Here is a 12858-nt window from a genome sequence, read left to right on the forward strand (position 1 = left end):
AGGTATACATAATATACATACACATATGTTTATACCTTGTATTTATGTATATTTTTTATGATATGTTATTTTATGTGTTGGATTTTTTGCTACCAGGTCTGAATAGACGGTGCCCTTATAAGCAGTTTTGGTTTGGAGAGACTGTCCGCTTGGTCGGATCCTGAACGAAAGAATTTTTACAGTTACATGATAGACTGATTTACATTAGTTTGGAATTACATTCAGCTTTTCTGAATCGTACCATACCATAACGTAACAGCACTGGCAGCATTTCAAAGCTGAGAGCCTTTTATACTTTTAATTGTGGTTGAATACTATTTGTCAACTCTTCGTCCTAATCAGTCAACATGTAGAATAAAATCAAATAAACGTTTTTGCTGCTGTTTAAATTATATGTGAGCACATCCCTGCATTAACGTAAAGAAGTACATCATTGCCTCCAAAGAAAGGAGTGTTGTATAGGGATTTAGTATTTTTCTTCTTCCCTCATTTGCATGCTTTTCTCTAGCAATGTGACTTCTAGCCAGGAGCAAAGAAACAAGTGTGCCATTATACTTGTATTGGTGCTGCTTTGAACGCATGTCAAGAGTGTTACAAAATTAATAAGTCCTTCACCTGTCGTACAGTGTCATTAATGTATGTAATTAAGTGTATCAATAGCAAATACTACTCTGGTGGAACAAAAAAAGAAACACAAATGTATTGAATACAGGAATGTTGCAGGGATATAAAACAGTTGTTCAGAGCACCGAGGTTGAGTGATCCTGACACTTTGGATACTTTAGATTTCCTGTATGAGATCAGCACCATAATTGATGAAAAGAAAATACCAACCACAAAACATTTTCAGCTTGTTCAGCTTAATTTAGCATCATTTCCAAATAAATAAGGATTTTAAATAGATTTTTATAAATGAAGCCTGTGCAAGTTCTCTTAACTGACGTGTGAGTTTAATGCTTAACCCATTAACTGAATCAGAACTTTTACAATGAAGCTGTTTTCTTTTTTCTTGCGTCTGTATTTGTTGTTGGCAAGGCACTGAGCCAAATACTCCAAAGACACGGTAGGTGAAAAAGTATTGTTTATTGTCTTCTGTGATATCTTTTTGTTCTATAGTCTGTTCAAGTGGGTATTAGAATTGCCAGTGTGTTAAAACATTTGCCTGCTTTGAAATGATGACTTAAAGTAATGTTGCCTTAAATCCCATTTGTACAAATTTCAGTCCTAAACTGAACATGTGCTGGCATGCCTGGATATATTTTGCACAATTTATAGCACTAGCGATTTATTAAGAAATACTTTATTAAAGAAATGCTGTTCCAGACAACATTAAATGCTTATTGAAGTCTATAATTTTAATTATGTTTTAAGAAAATGTGAATTTCAGATATACTGTTGGTAGTACTAACAGGTCAAGTTCCACTGAATAAAAAAAGGGGACATAATCAAATGTGACTTAATATGTATTGGAGAAAACAAAATTTATTATAATCCTTGCACTAAGAAGTCTGAAGTATTTTAGAAATGTTGATGTTATCTTTTACCCAGAAATGATTTTCTCTTTTGCAATGATGCAACCATAGTAGACCAGCTTGTAATAGATTAGATGAGATATGAGTCCAACTGCTTTGTTTATATATCTTTATTTGATAACTGGGGTAGTGCACTAAGGCACATGGACCCTTTTCACGAGAGCCTAGTGATGTACTCATTAGTCAAATGTAGACTAAGGGATTCAAATCCTGGACAACAGGAAGCAACACATTTACAGCTTGTGGCCTTAACCCTCTTTGTTGCAAGACTAGTTTGCAAAATATGAACACATATTACAAATGTATAGGCCCAGATGCAATGGCTTAATACAGCAGTACTTCCACTGACCTTTAACCTCTGAATTTTGTGTGTTTGTGGCATGACATTCTACTATTTACCTCTCCTCTGCTTTGAGGTAGCACATCTTCATGGTATATTTAAGTAAGAGCGTGTGGGAAATGTAAAGAAGTTTTATAGAGCCTGTGTGTGTTTGTTTCTTTTCAGTATGACAGTGGCTTTGAGTATTGTTTATTCTATAAAAGCGATTTCAGTGAAATGGCATGAATCCACAAAAACGTATCCTTGAAGCTTAACTATGTATGTCAGATTTCAGAACAGGCAAAGAGGAAAGTACAGACCTGTAGTCTGTTGTGGTAAAATTAAGTCTGACAACATTAGTATTGTTAATTAAGTAGTTTTATACAATGTTCCAATATTTGGATGTACTAATAAGTAACACTGTCTACTACTTTAGCTTCTTTGGCAACATACCAGTGTATAATGAGAAAATGGAAATCAGAACAAACACTGACCAAAGAGGATTGGATTACTTTATTACTTGAAAGCTAGAGAATGGTTCTTTTACTATATGAATCAGAGTGTATCCTCGGGATATGACATTTTCATACTGATCCACACTTTTCCTACTGCTGGATAAAATTAACTTTAGCAGCCAGAACTCTCCTAGATTAATCATTACAATGGACTGGCCCCATGTATCATTGTTTTACTAAACTGTATATATTTTACAAAATTTTCACTATGACTGGTACTGGCAGTTTGCCTTTCCTACCCAGGTATCTGTCTGCTTTAGTTTCCTGTTTCACTTTTTGTCTTAGTCTTTTTTATTAATATTTGAAATACTGAATTGTGCTGTACTTAGGGTAATAGTATACAGAACTAGAAAAAAATTACAGTGTTGATGATAATGATATACAAAAGGTTAGGAAAGAATAATAGTAAGTAGTATGTTGGCTATAATTCATCCTTCACCCGTTTTTTGATAGATAGATAGATAGATAGATAAATAGATAGAAAACCTGACCGCTATCCATTTAAATAGGCAGCGTTAGAAGTTGCATTTTTAAGACATTAAGGGCACAAGGTACCGGGAAGGAAGACTGACAAAGAATCTGAAAGGGATTGATGTCTAGACTAGAATAAGGCTGTAATGGGTGGTCAAAAGGATGGTTAAAAGTTTCTGCTTCTCAGCATTTTAAAAAGAAACTATAACCACAAGTAATCTGAGAGAGAAACATTCTGTCCTGTTGTCATTCTTCCAGATACTTCAAAAACATCCTGCTGTACAAAGGAATAGCAAAAAGGAGAAATTCCTTTCTCCAGTTCCCACTAAGTAAGAGAGGGCTTAAATGCTGGATGTACACTGATAATATGCAGTAAATGTAGTGGAGAGAATAGAATCCCTTGAGTTTGCTGGTGTGTGTTCACCAAGGTGAATTGCACAAACTGGTAGTGGACCATCTATAAATAGATACAGAGTGATATAATTTCCTGGTTATTACTTTTTATTCCACTGAACGTCTTCTTAGTTGGACTGAAAAGTCCCTTAATATGATTTCAGCCATTGCTATGTTGCACCATTTCAGAACAAAAACAAAGAAATGCTTATAACTAAACAGCATTCTCAGAGCCAGTTTAACTTCCCACAGAATGACTGGGACCCCTCACCCCTAGTGTGGCTGGCCTAAGAAGCCACAGTCTTGGAATGGTAAGCTGTTAAAGCCAGTAAAAGATACCGAGACCTTTCCTGTGCACTATTTTTTTGAGATCAGTACTTAATTCTTACCAGATTAACTGTAGATTTCTGTAGCTCAAGCGCTGCAATTACCCTTTTTTATTTGGTTAGAAAGAGGTGCGAATGAAAATGAAAGGTTATCAAAAGCATACTCCACAGTACCTAAGTGGGAGTTGTTTGAGTGTTACCTTAGGAAATAATAGTTGCATAACATATTGAGCATCAGCTTGGGGCAGAAGGTGGGAAATCACTTGAAAGGTGCATCATACCCTTAAGAGGAAAATGATTCAGTATTTTATCATGGCAGAATTTGCATTATGCTCTAGTGCGCTCTGGGAATTTAACAATCCTCTAGCATGTTGGTATGCATTTTTGTGGAGTTTGACTTATTAACCAACTCTAAAAAAGATATGAAAAACAGCATAGCCTTCTGGCTTATTTGGAATGGTGAAATGCTGACGTCAGTCTTACAGGAGATTTCATAGGATGCCCATGCAGGAAGTAAATCTTTTGCCTCCGTGCGGAATGTATAGTTATTATTATTATGCAGTATAAATTATTTCTTATTGGTCAGTATAGGTATAGTCGACTGTCTTAATGTTATAAATAAATGTGCCCACTCCGGAGCATGAGCATTTACAAAAGTAATCAGTGTTATGTACTGCCTCCTGTATTGTGGTCCATGAACTGGGAACTTCCCATAATATCAGTGTTATGTATTGCCTCCTGTAATGTGGTCCATGAACTGGGAACTTCCCATAATAATCTGCAGCTTCAGCCCTTAAGCAGAATGATAAACAAATAGAAGCAAATGCCAGTATCACAGTACAGTAGTAGAGCCACCAGAGTTTTAGCAAAGGGAGTCACTCATAGGCTTCTGTGAGCATTGAATGAAAACATAATGTCATCTGAGGGATGCAGATGTATCTAGGTTTATGAAGAGGGTGATACCAATAATTCTGAAATAGAAATTAAGTTTGAGTCACATAAAACACATTTGGGGAAGAGACCCATGTCTTACTTGACCATTCCCAAACTGACCATTTCGGACTACAGCTGCATGTAGCACCATAACATTGCTATTTACTGTTGAGACTGCTCAACATAAAATTTCTGTCAGAGACATTCAGTAGTACTGCTGAGTATTCCTGAAAAAGTAATCAAAAAGGCTGTCCATCTTACATGCAGGCTATGTCACTACCATTGATATCTCTATATGTCTACATACTTCCAGTAACACCATCACTGACCGCTGTGTCTTTCCTGACCAAGCAGGTGAAGACTCATTGTTAGCATCTCTAATTAATTTTTTGATTTTTTTTTTTTTTTTTTTTTGCTGTGAGTGATTTCCAAGTTTGCTGCCTCTTAATTATTTTGACTGGTAATGTGCTTGTTCATGCAGAAAATATACTGTACATGCAATGAATGTATGGGAAAAAAATATTTTTTCCTGGGAATTGCTTGGGAATTACTTCATAAATGGCATGATGCAATAAGAGATCATACCTGATATTGTTATAAAAGCACTGCAGGATACGCTGTTACTACTTGCTTTCCACTGTATCCTCCAGAAACTTTTTTTTTTACGTTACTTGGGATACTGCATAATGTTTTTCTACTGTGACATCCTTACATTTAGGGATCCCCTGCCTAAGGCAGCCCAATATCTGGCCAGTATAACAAAGCCTTAGGTTGCTTTAAGGTATGCTGTACCTCACACGTATGCTCCTCAAGTAGTGTAGGGCATAAAGGTGAAGTACAGATGTACCATCCTCAGAACAGCTTTGCCTCCAATCTGAGCTCCATTTCTTGATCGTTGGTCTGAACGCCTGCATTCTGTTGCTAGTTTAACCAAGGATTTGAAGATAAGTGCCCCATTGTGGTTCCTTTTTTACTTGTCTTTTTGTTGCTTGTGGGGATTCATGTCATCCAAGAAGGGTAAATGCCAGTGTGGGAGACAGATTCTCCATAAAGATAACCACAAACAGTATCTGTTTTGCCTTGGCACCTCGGACGACCATACATCCTGCTCCATCTGTCAGGCTTTTGTACCTAAAACTTTGCTTATTAGACATTCTTCTTTAGCATTCTGTCTTGAGAATCAGCATCTTAAACTTCTCACGAAAGACAGAGGGAACTGCATGCCCCTAAGGACAGCTGTCAGGGAAGAAGGCAGCCAAGAAGCCTAGGCCGGAATCTTCTGCTTTTCATCCTCCACTGGACATTTCTGTTGTGGTGAGTGAATGCCCAGAGGTTTGCTTGGCTTTGTTGTTGGATTCCTCTGCCATAACTGCATTGGAGGCCATCAAGGATCCGGCTTTAAGCATGTCCAAGGAGGCTTTGCAGATGTCTGTTTCGGACATTCAAGGAGAACCACGGTTGATTATTTCTCAGGGGCCTAGTGGTGTTCCTCAGATTGGTGTTCCTCAGATTATAGTCAGAGAAGAAGTCCCTACTACCATTATTGAATGCCATCTTGGGTCGGAGCCTTCCAGGTTTTAGAAGGCAGACGCTCCATTGAAGAAACAAAAAAAAACTAAAAATGTTTCTCCTTCCCCTAAGGATCCACAGAGTGAGTGGCAGGCCATCACTCAGGTTTGTTTAGTGCTTTGATGGCACTGAAACCTCCTCATGGTGTTTCTGTTCCAGCCCTCCCCCCCCCCACCCCTGGTCCTCTACTCCCCTTAGAAGACCCTGGAAACAGGACTCCTCTGAGGAGGAGTAGGATTCGGATGAGGAATTCCTTGCTTACTCTTCTCAGATTCCTTCTGCTTTGAACTGTGGATCAGAGGAAGGGGAATCTACCAGTCCTGATACTCCTTTTGAAGAGATTTATTTTGGGGACACAATCTCCAGGATGATGTTTAAATGAGATTGTGCTCAGGTCTCGGAGATTCATAAGAGGTACTATGAGTTAAACCTTCTACTGTCCTTCCTTTTTTGGCTGCTTTGTTGGATGCATTTTCCAATGCCTCTAAAGCTCCAGACTCTCAGCTCCCTTCTCCAAAGAAACCTGAAGGGTTTTTTAGGGTGCCCGAGGACTGTATATTTTTGTACAAGTGTCCTACTGCTTACCCCTTAGTGGTGTCTGCAGCCTCTAACAAGCACTCTCAATTGCTTTCTTTGCCCAAGTTATTGCCCTCTGATAAAGACAGCAGAACAATTGAAAGGCTATGTAAGAAGTGTTACAACTCTGCTACCTTGGCTTTTAAGGCTGTTAATTATCAGACCCATATGTCTAGGTATATGTTGTCTCTCTTATCCCAGATTTGTCAGGTTGTATCTGATCTTCCAGACTCCAAGGGTAAAACAGCTTCTCTTTCCCTGTTAGGGACTTCCTCCCAGGTGGCTCATCATTCCATCAAGTGTAGTTATGATGCAGCAAATGATTCCTGTAGCGGTGCTGTTTTTGGGTAATTGGTGAGGAGTTATTCTTGGCTTCAGCTTCAACCTTTGCCTGATGATATCAAGGCTAAGTTGACGGATGCCTCTCTTGATAATAAACTCTTGTTTGGTGAAGCTGCTGCTAATTTGTTTAAGTCCCTTCAGGCTAAGAGTAAGGCTTTACAGGAACTTAAACATGTGTTTGTTTCCCCTGTTCATAAATTTCAGAGAAACTACCCGAATAAGCCAGCCTGCTCCTAAGGGAAAAAAGGGTGGCAGTTGTGCTCCTCCTGCTAAGGCTACTCAGACTTGCAGGCCTCAGAATTCTTCCTTTCCAGATAAACCAGGGGCTGCCAGACTATCCTATTCTTGCCAGCCACTTACTTCTTTCTCTTTTCCTCTCTCTCTTCATATTTGGCTACAGATTACTCAGGATTCCAGGGTTATGTCCATTTTTCACTAGGGATATTTCATGGTGCAGAAATCCCTTCCCCCTTTTATAGGTATTCCTCAGCCCTCTTGGAAACAACTCTCCTTTTTCTCAGAGGTGCTTTGGGACTGTTTGACTCTGGGTACTTTTCAAGAGGTGCCTGTATCACAAAGGGGGGGGGGTGAGTTTTACTCCAAGATGTTTCTAGTACTCAGAAAGGAGGGTACTTGGAGATCAGTTCTAGACCTCACTCATATAACCATTTTTCTGAAAGTGCCCAATTTTCATATGTTGTCCCTTCAGACTTTGTTCCCTCTTTTGCTTCCTCAGGCTTATATGGTGTCTCTGGATCTCAAGGATGCTTATTTCCATATCCTGATTCATCCCCCTTTCAGGACGTTTTTGCATCCCTCTGTTGATTCCTGGCATTTTCAGTTCTCTGCTTTGCCCTTTGGACTTTCTGCTGCCCCAAAGGTATTCAGCAAATGCCTCACTCCTGTGATTGCTTTTTACAGGCTTCAGAGGATCCAAGTATTTCCCTACCTGGATGACCTATTGTTTCAGGCATCCTCTCCAGAGATCATGTTGCCAAATCTCCATTTTGCCATCTCTCTTCTCAGAGCCTGGGGTTTACAAAAAACTTCAAAAAGTCTTCCCTGACTCCTTCTCAGGACCATGCTTTTCTGGGTTGCAGGATTCCGACTGTGCCTTTGCTGGCATCCCTACCTCTTCCCAAGGCTTTGACCCTCATCTCCTTCTTTCAAACTCTTCTTCCTTTGGCTTCCATTACAGCCAGGGAGTTTCTGAGAGCTCTGGGTTTCAAGGCATCCACCATCCCTATGCTCCCTCTGGCCAAACTTCCCATGAGGAACTTTCAAAAACTCCCTGGCTGTAATGGAAGCAAAAGGAAGAAGAGTTTGAAAGAAGGAGATGAGGGTCAAGGCTTTGTGAGGCCTCAGCATGTTCATCTTCTACCTTGTCTCAAGAAGGAACTCCACTGGTGGATCCAGTAGTTGTCCTTAAATACAGGGCTTCCTTTTCATCCCCTTCTTCTCTCTAAGGAGCCGTTTGCAGATGCTTCAGACTTCAGATGGGGAGTAACTTTTGGCTCCCTAAATTTGCATGGGATGTGGTCTCCTCTTCAACAGAAGGAGCACGTCAGTGTCAGAGGTGAGAGCCCTTCTGCTGGCTCTTCAGGCTTTTCATCCTCTTTTCTGCCCGGGGCCTCTCAAAGTGTTTACAGACACCACCACTGTGATGTGTTATGTAAACAAACAGGAGGAACAACATCTTATATTTTTTGCTGCCTGGCACTCCTGGTATGGTATCTTGCTGTCCAGTATCAAGTGACTCTTCAGGCAGTTTATATTCCCTCAGGTCAAAACATTGTGGCAGACACTCTGACCAGGTCCTTAAGTTAACCCCATGAATAGATGCTTCACAGGCATGTGTTTTTGGATATTGCCCACCAGTGGGGTACTCCTCAAATAGATCTGTTTGCTTCCCCCGAACAGACAACTTCCTCTGTTTGGTGACAGAGTTTCAGGTCCTCTGATGTGGAAGGTGGACACCCTCTCATTTTCTTGGAAGGGGATGTTTCCTTATGCTTCCCCTCCCCTTCCCCTCATTCCAAAAGTCCTGTTCAGAATTCAACAGGACACCCCCCAAAATCTTATTGGTGACTCCCTTTTGGCTGAGACAGCATCGGATCCCTCTTCTTCTGCATTTAGCCAAGGGCAGTCATCACAAGTTACCTCATAGGGTAGACCTACTCACACAAGACAAGGGATCACTCATCCATCCCCACTTGTCCACTCTTCAGCTGACTCTGTGGGTGATAGGATTTTGATTCCATACAGACACCTTTTTTGAGGATGTGCTTAGGGTCCTGCAGGAGGGCAGGAAACCCAGTACTTTGAAATCCTACTTATCCAGATGGATGAGGTTTTCTGTTTGGTGTCTTTCTCGTAACCTGGATCCACTTTCTCTAGATGTTCCTGGGGTTCTCTCTTACTTGTGTGAATTGCTCAGTGCTAAATTGGCTTATTCTTCTGCTAAGGCCCACTTATCTCTGCTTGTTTGCCTTTATCTCCTCCTTTAGCTTCTAGATTTGAGGCTAAACAATTCCTAAAAGGCATCCTTCATATTAGGCCTCGCAGGAAGCCTGTTCCTCCTCCCTGGGATCTTAATTTTGTTTTGGAGAAATTGACTCTAGCTCCTTTTGAGTCTCCAGCTTCAGCTTCCTTACAACAGTGTTGTTTGAATACTGTTCATTTGTTAGCCCTTACTTTTTGCCAGGAAGGTGTCTGAACTTCAAGCCCATATGGCTTGTCCAGTTTTGTTGGTGTTTCATAAGGACAGGGTCCCTTCATACTTATCCTTCTTTTATGCCCAAGGTGGTGAATGAGTTGTCTCTTAGTCTGTTCATTTGCCCACTTTTTTTCCCTTCTCCACAGCCTGCTAGTGAGAAGGTGCTGCACACATTGGATGTGCATAGACAACTCATATTTTATTTGGATAAGTCTAAGACCATTAGGAAATCTGATCAGCTGAAGTTGAAGCGTGGTTTTGTGGAGGACAATACTTTTTGAAGCGTGGTTTTGTGGAGGATACACCTTTATTGTACCGACCAGCGGATTGTGTGTTTTTTCATTCAAAAAAATCTGATCAGCTGTTTGTTTCATGTCATCCCAGGTCCTTGAGATTAGCGGTATCCAAGCAGATGGTTTCTTCTTGGATTTCAAAAGCTGTTTCTTTTTGCTATTCTTTTCATGGTAAAATCCTTCCTTATTCGGTAAAGGCTCATTCTACTAGAGCTGTGGCTTCTTCTGGTGCTGTTTTTGAGTTTGGATGCCGACTGTTCTTGAGGCAGCTACCTGGACTTCTCTGTATACTTTTACCAAGCACTACAGGTTGGATTTAATTTCTAGAGATGGTTTTGTTAGGGCTGTCATTCATGGCTTCCTAGAGAGGTCTTCTGGTCATTCCTTCTCCCAAGTTTCTTTCTGAGCTTTGGCACTCTCCCTAATGTTATGAATACTGCAACAATGAAATGGAGGGACATGGTACAGTTGTGTAATCATACCGTAACAGTAGATGTCCTTCTCTTCTATGTTGTAGTATTCACTCCCCCCCTCCTCCACATTTCTCTTCTGGATATACTGGTTACCTCTTGGTTTACCTTGGACTGGCGTTCCTACTGGGGTTTTCAGTTCTGAAGATGGTATATCTGGACATCACCTTTATGCCCTATGGTACGCGAGGAGCATATGTGTGATATACGGCGTACCTTAAAGCAACCTAAGGCTTTGGTATACTGGCCAGACGTCAGGCTGCCCTAGGTGGGGGTTCCCTAATGTCATGAATACTGCAACAGTGAAGAGAAGGACATCTACCATTATAGTAAGATTTTACACAACTGTACTTTCCCTGTGTGGGACTTGGCTTGGGGAAGTGTATGCCTTATATATATTTTGACATGTCCTCTGTCTGAGGCATTAACAATAAAAAAAGGTGCATCTTTTGCCTTGAATCTGAACATTTTTCCCCTAATCAAACAACTGACATAATGGCAAAAATCTATTAAAAGAAGTTAGCAATAAGTCATGATGAATGTTTGATGGCATAAAGATGTCATTTTATATTATAATTTTATATACAACATCTGGATTTTTGTCGACAATCCTAGTCCCTATGTACAATAAATTAGGATTTGGCCAAACTGTCAAGCAACTAACCAGCAAAAATCATTTATGCAAATACTAATTTCCTCCTTATTTGATGTTTTTAGAATGACCATTCCTGAAAAGTGCAAACAAATACCAGTATAACTTAAAACACATTATGCCAGGTTCTGAAAGACTTGCTTTCAATGTTAAATCATTTACTCCAGAGTAAGACCTTTCTATAAAGCAAGAAATCCAAACCGATGCGTAGTTAGACAAACCATCCTTTAATAACACATAAAAAAAATCAATATGTACAAAGTACCTCAGACTGAGCGCCTTCACCTGCTAACAGCCAGGCATCATCAGAGTCATGTTGGTGCAGTTCAAAATGCATTTAAATAAGGAACCAAGTACTGACATAATATTCTGTTAGTTTAACATGTAAAAAAAGAATTGAATATTTAAATTCTTAGCTAAGAAAAAATTGTAAAAATGCTAACTGTTAAAATACACACAAAAATACTTTTAATTAAATAAAATTAGGTACTATTTTTATACACAAACATAATGCCCTAAAACCACAATTCTTACTGCTAAGACACTCGTGAATTAAAATGCATTTTTCAGCTGATGTAGAAATACATAGCATGTATCATATACCTGTTTAAAAATGTTTTTTGGTGTCTTTCAAATATTTTGCAAACACTTTAAGCATGCTAAAACACACTTATATACACTTATACATTTATAAACATTGGGGTCTCATTTTTAATACACCAGCCATGGAAATGGACTAATTTATGGCTGGTTTCACCTTGGCATTTAGCCTTAGTTGCCAATTAGCATTTTTATATATTTTTCTAAGCTAAGGATTTAAATACTCAAGTCTTTTTACATGTTAAATTAACAGGATATGATGTCAGTACTTGGTTCCTTATTTAAATGCATTTTGAACTGCACCAACATGACTCTGATGATGCCTGACTGTTAGCAGGCAAAAGCGCTCAAGTCTGAGGTTCTTTGTGCATGTTGATTTTTCTTATGTGTTATTAAAGGATCGTTTTGTCTAGCTACGTTGGTTTGGATTTCTTATTTCATCTTTGGGATGTACCTCTGTTTCCACTGAGGGACATTTTCTTGTCCTTTCTATAAAGCAGACTTGTAAAAGTCTCACATTGAGAGCAAATCTGGAGGAATCTGGCCCACTAAGTGATCATAACCTTGCTGTAATTTATTGCCCTTTTAAGCAAATAAATCAAAAGATGCTATTGCATGAGAGTTTTCCCAGTCTTAGCGCACAAGATACTGGTAGCAGAACTAAACAACATCAGCTGGAATGTAATTTTAAATTATGATAACCCAATAATAGTAATGTGTGAACTATTACTTAATTATTTTTGGACCCATACAAAACTGGATTTTTGCTGCAAGACAATACTGTCTTTCAGGTTTTCCTGGTTAGGAGTCGCCATAGCGGAACTCCGGTCTGCTAATGACTGGCAGTGAAATTTTTACAGTGTTGGGTTGCCAGCCCGGCACCCAACATTCAAAGAAGGCACACCCACACACGCACCTTCATGTCTTTAAATTCAATCGACCATGGGGAGGACATGCAGATTCCGCACAGAAGGCAAACTAGCTGAGAATCAAACTGGAGAGCCTCTTGCTGTGAGGAGCCAACATTAACCGCTGTGCCACCGCGGCCTAGTTTTGCTGCAAGACAATGACACTGCATAAATACTGCATGCCTGTAGCACGTGTATAGCACATGGTAATAGGCTGTTACTGAAACAGAGATACAAGGCATG

The 12858-nt window shown here is 39.7% G+C and overlaps 1 protein-coding gene across 2 annotated transcripts in view; it reads left to right on the top strand.

Moving 5' to 3' along the window:
• ITPR2 (inositol 1,4,5-trisphosphate receptor type 2) overlaps positions 1-12858 on the top strand; it is a 2416542-nt gene that overhangs the window by 397337 nt on the left and 2006347 nt on the right. The window lies entirely within an intron of this gene.

Source organism: Protopterus annectens, chromosome 11.part0 (assembly GCF_019279795.1).
Source record: "Protopterus annectens isolate FY-2018-M chromosome 11.part0, PAN1.0, whole genome shotgun sequence".
In the NCBI taxonomy this organism is placed as follows: Eukaryota; Metazoa; Chordata; order Ceratodontiformes; family Protopteridae; genus Protopterus; species Protopterus annectens.